The sequence below is a fragment of the Aegilops tauschii genome, chromosome 3 (genome assembly GCF_002575655.3).
Source record: "Aegilops tauschii subsp. strangulata cultivar AL8/78 chromosome 3, Aet v6.0, whole genome shotgun sequence".
NCBI lineage: Eukaryota > Viridiplantae > Streptophyta > Magnoliopsida > Poales > Poaceae > Aegilops > Aegilops tauschii.
This window is the reverse complement of record NC_053037.3, coordinates 488,109,635-488,115,050: the sequence shown is the minus strand read 5'-3', so window position 1 is coordinate 488,115,050 and position 5,416 is coordinate 488,109,635. Positions and strand designations below refer to the sequence as shown.

Here is a 5,416-nt window from a genome sequence, read left to right as displayed (position 1 = left end):
GTTTATTGTCTAAGCTAGGAGGAATGGGCTGACCGGTAGGGGTTGGCGGCAGCGCCGGCGGCGCCCGCGAGCTAGGGTTTGAGGGGGGAGAGGGAGGGGGACTGTGGAGGGGTGGGGGTGTTTGAGGATACGCCGCGGCTACTGAAAATTTTAGTAACGGTAGGTGGAGATGGTGGTGGACGAGGGACAGCGACGGTTCAAACACTACAAGAAATATGTCAACTTGTGACCCTCACTATTGGCCGCTGAAAGGTCATAGTTTTTCATTTGTGACCTTTTTTGACCAAAAACAGAAGGTCAAAGCCTGGCAGTCGTAAACTGAAATTAACGACCTTCTGTAAAAGGTCGTTGGTTCTTCGACCAAAATTTTGGTCACTAGCAACCTCCCCAGGCCACGTAGGCATCCAACGTGGCAAGCTGATGTGGCACAAGAATCAGCCCGATCCATTTCGGTGTTCTACATGGGTCTAGCCCAACAATTTAGCCTTTTTTATATATTTTTTCCTGTGAATTTTTGGTCAACTTCATGGGCCAAGCCCAACAATTCGGCCTTTTAATTTTCTAGGCCATGGCCCTTTTGCGGACCATTTTGTTAAGCCTTTTTGTTCAGGTTTCCCAGAAGTAAACAATGTTCCAGTCCACTATTATTTGGGACGTAGCCTTTTTAGAGCCCATATATTATTTGGTCCAATAGAACATTTGCTCTTTTTATTCACTGATTTCTAGTTTACACACTTGAACAGCAAACACTCAATAATTCTCTTGATTAAATGATTAAATTTAGAAATCATTCAGCCAAATACACACAACAGCGCATACAAGTCTGCACGTCCAACATCAACTAAAACAAGCAACAACAGATACACAAGCACATACAAGTGTGCTTAGAAGCAAAAACAGATACACAAGCACCAAAACATGGTGCAACATCAACTAAAACGGTGGTGCGCATCTCCATGCCTCTTCTGATCTTCCGTCACAGCAGTAGCAGCCTAAACAACATTAGATCCTGATCCAGATCACCAAAAAGAAACATTATTAAATGTTTAGAGACAATGCCATCAACATGAGGCGGTAATCCAACTTAACACTTTGTCAACATATTTTACATTTGCAAAGGTATTGAGACAATGACATCAACAAGAGAATGCCTCTTGTAATTGTTGTACGCAGCTCTATATGTACCATGTACTAAACACTAAGGAAGTACCAACTACAGTTTCAGTAAAACTACGTTGATCAAAGGGACCAGGATAAACAAATAGTTGAGAGCCTCTTTCTTTTTGTTTGAGCAGTCATGGGCTCGCAGAGAAGGTATAGCTACATAAGTAGAATATGACCAGTTAATATATTGCAGAGAAGGTTTTTGTGCATCAGCACTGAATCAAGGAACATATTCTCAATAATTTAGACACGTCGTTTCAAGTTGTTGCAACATCAGCTTGAGGCTGCTTCTCTATTCTCAATAATTTATGCATCAGTCATTTCTACAGTTTCAGTAAAACTATAAGAACACAAAGTAAAACTACAAAAACTATAGTTTCAGTCAAACTATATGTACCATGTACGCATAGATTCAAGTATGATACTAAGTGAGCAGGTAGAATCATCCAAGCATGGAGGCAAGTGTCTCACCTGCGGCAACTGACCAGGAGCGAAGTTGAGCATGGCCGGGGCAGGAGCAGCTGGAGTAGCACGGCCGGCATTGAGGTCCGGGGCATCCACAGCCTGCCTGGCATCGGGTGCCCAGACCGAGGGGAGCATCGGGGTGTGCCTGCATGAGGAAGGAAAGCAGCATCAGAGAGTTGAAGGGAAGAAATCAAAGATGAGGGTACCATGAGGAGCAGAGCAGAGCAGAAGTACTATAAATTAAGAGGGCAAGGGTCATTGTTATCCTGGTGGCATTGACAGGCTGCAAAATTGCCTCTACAGTTTATTGTTTAGCTATGATAAATAAGTTGCTACAAGAATGATTGTGGCAAGAGTAGATACAGTAAGAATGCAAAGTACATTTAGTGAGAATTGTATTCTTATAATTAAGCTACCAGCAGAGAAGCAGAAAACTGCCGAACAGCCTGGCACTAACATATAGCACTGAGGCACTGACTGCAGTACAGAAAGCACTCCAAATTCAGATGTGCTGGACCAATTCAGAACTTCAGATCAGCTCAGAACTGTTTCCCTGATCAATTCATCCATTGCTAACAAATCTATACAGAAAGTAATAAATTGTACCCCCTAATAGAGACCAGGAATTGGGCCAAACAGCTCGTGTCAACTGGCTACCATTCGAATTATTATTGTACCATGGCATAGAAAAAATTCAGTAACCGCACTTCTACAAATTAACCTGGTGCTGTTGTACTCCTATACCATTCAAGATCATGGTCAGGATAAACAATACTAATAACCCATAGATAGCATGGTACAGAAGCAAGCAACCAGTTAATACTAGCTATCTGAAGGAACAACAAATAGTGACAATTGACAGCAACTGAAGAAAAATACGATCCTACTGCTACTCTCATCCATTAAACTAACATCATATAATACAAGCTATCTCAAGGAAGGAGAGAAGGGAATATGGGGTTGGCGTCGGTGAGGAGGTGTATGATCTCCATGGTGTGCTTGATGATGCGGGCCGGCATGACATTCTTCCTGTTCTGCTTGGCCTAGTAGCGCCCCGCCAGGACAAAATCAAATCAGTAACTGATGAGTCAAAGACCAATCAATCTTAATATGTCGACTGACACTTCTGAATTTACTTTAAGAAACGTATTATCACTTACAGATTTTCTCCATCAAGTACAGGGACGAAGCTGCCGTAAACGGCCGTGACGAGAATGTTCGCCTTCAATGACCTGACAAACATGATTTGAGATGGCAAGTAGTTTCTCAGCAAGGTAAGAAAAGATGTTATTACATCAAAAATACTGAAACAACATGGCGCAGTACACTGTAATTAGAAGCGCGTGTAGATTTAAGATCGTTGTGTGCATACCTGAAGGCGTCTTGGCAGAAGTGAGTGCTGAGCTTCCCGTCTGCACCCTTGACCAGGTAGAAGTAGACAGCGGTCTACTCCGACAGGCTGTTGTCGACCAGCACGAGTAGCCCGAACAGGTCGAGCAAGCCCCGCCCCGCCGCGTCGGCGCTCGCGCTGAAAAAGAGAGGATCAATGAAACTGAGAAACTTGTCCGAGTAGAACTAGATAGAACAATACTGAATGTCTATCTAGGATAAATATATATATCACAATGATTTGAGCTGGATTTTAAGAACTGAGAAAGCTAAGAGCTAAGAAAGCACAACCATGTAAGCTGCAGTTTGAGAGCTAAGGAAAAAACATGTGGTTGTACTGAAGAAAAAGAAAGGTGCTCAGCTACAACACCAATTGTTGTACTATGTGAGCTACAATTTTCAAATCAAAGAACAAAAGTCTGTAGGAATGATCCGACTACTCATCACAGAAATCTCATATTATACTGAAAAATGGCAACTCTTGTTTGGATAGGGAAGTTCTAAGCAATTCAGTTCAGACAACCACCCCTAAAAAAATCATGTGTTTTTTGAAAATTCTAGTGCAAAGAAACATGACTGAGTACGCCACACCAACATAAGAAACTTACTACAGTACCAACTAATCTGCCACTTTGCCCCTCAAAAAGAAACAATCTGCCACTTTGGGCCCTATTTTTGTAGCATTTCAGTTAGAAACTGCAACTTTAATTGCTAAAACATGTCGCTAGTACATTGAAAACTGGTTTATACACAGGTAGTAACCATGGTGAATGTACACTTGGAGCTATACCAGGATGTAAAAGGTTCTTACCAGTAACCGCAGTCAGTAACCAAGCCATGCCTCGCTTGTCTACTCGCAGCTAGTTGGGTAGCCTCGGCAGTTCAGAATCTTCTTAGGAGCGCAATGCATTCGTCTCGTTCATCCACCACCCTAAACATTCAAGTAAACGGAAGTGACAGCTGGGAGCTAACTTAAGACAGACTGCAGCGAATCAAATTAACAACTAGTTTTTTATTGGCTAGGGGTACACACAGCACATATATATAGTTAGAAATATTGAGCAGGGGGGGGATTAAGTGGAGATGCTACATCCTCTTCATAGGAGGCAATTCATAGGCAGCACTCAAGGTTTTTTTGGTGGCAATTGTTCTCGATCTAATTGTGCAAATGAATTCAAAACATCAAATGGATTGCAAATGAATTGATTCTAGGATGCAAATCAAATCATCTAAAGATGGACACACAGAGCATCTCTAAAGACAGACACACAGAGCATGGCAAGGACCAGATGCTACGCAGAGCTACCACCTAGGCAGATGGGATCGAGCGGGGGGCAAAAAGAGAGAGAGGGAGGTGAATGACCGACGACCTGAAAACGCGCCAGGCAGCGGAGCCGGGGCCGGGAGGTCTCTGCAACGACGACCACGGCGCTCTGCGTGAGGAGGGAGGGAAGCCACAGCGCGTCAGGTAAGGGAATGGAAGAGAAAGGATGAGCAAATCGGGAGAATATCTTACCTCGACGAGCAGCAGAAGGACGCAGATGGTCGAGCGGAAGCAGACGCCGCCATGGAGATGGAGCACCAGGTCCAACCCATGGGGGCGCGGATCTGGAAGCCGACCCCATGGATGAGACGGAACTCCAGGTCCAGGCCCATGGCGGACCTGTCAACCGCAAACGCCGCCGCTGCCCTTGCGGATCTGGGAGCCGGCGCCGCCGCCTGACCTGCTCGCGTGCACGATCTCCCTCTTCTCTTCCGATGAGGTGAGGGGAGGGGAGGGAGGGGGAGAGGGCGGGAGCGCCGGCGGCGAGGTCGGAGGGAGACGCGGCAGCCAGGATCTGGCGCCGGAGGTGGCGGCGGCAAGGGAGGAGTGCAACGCTAGGGTTAGCGCAAGAGAGAGGCGGGCTTGCTGCCGTGGGTGGGGTTCGCGCGAGAGAGAAGGGTTGGGTGGGGTTCGCGAGAGAGAGGGGGTTTGCCGCCGTCGGATGGGATGGACCAATGGACGGATGGATGGACTGATGTTTGCCAGGTCATCGATCCAAGCCACTAGTGATTCCACCAATCAGAATTAAGCTTAGGTAGTTTTTTTCCTTTGTTTCTCTTATAATTTTCACCCCCTAATTCAGGGTACACATTCAACATATTAACCACCTATAGTTTGCTAAAATGAATCAATAGTGTGCACATGTGTATATCTTGGGATGACAAACAATGTTGACTTGGACGAAAAAATCATTTTCCATTTTTTGAGTGTCCAAAATGAGTTTTTTTTGTGAAGGACCTACCAAATAATTGTGGCAAAATTGGACCAAATTAATTTTCTAAAATAATAGGACATATTTAATGCACAATTGACCAAATAGTTGGGTGTCGAAAGCTTTGATCCACCTCTCATGAA

General features: G+C 44.9%; 1 long non-coding RNA gene across 4 annotated transcripts; it reads right to left on the bottom strand.

Annotated features, from left to right (window-relative positions):
* Positions 1-757: 757 nt before the first annotated feature.
* Positions 758-4,998, bottom strand: LOC109768316 (uncharacterized). Of its 4 annotated transcripts, none has more exons than XR_002234075.4 (7): positions 4,535-4,998; positions 4,389-4,451; positions 3,830-3,949; positions 3,002-3,157; positions 2,790-2,861; positions 1,636-2,672; positions 758-1,009 (listed from the first exon to the last, which is right to left on the bottom strand). It is a non-coding gene; the product is annotated as an uncharacterized lncRNA (long non-coding RNA). The 4 variants fall into 4 exon arrangements; XR_012205398.1 differs by having other exon boundaries at positions 758-1,320; positions 4,535-4,949; XR_012205396.1 differs by lacking the exon at positions 4,535-4,998 and having other exon boundaries at positions 3,830-4,389.
* Positions 4,999-5,416: the final 418 nt, after the last annotated feature.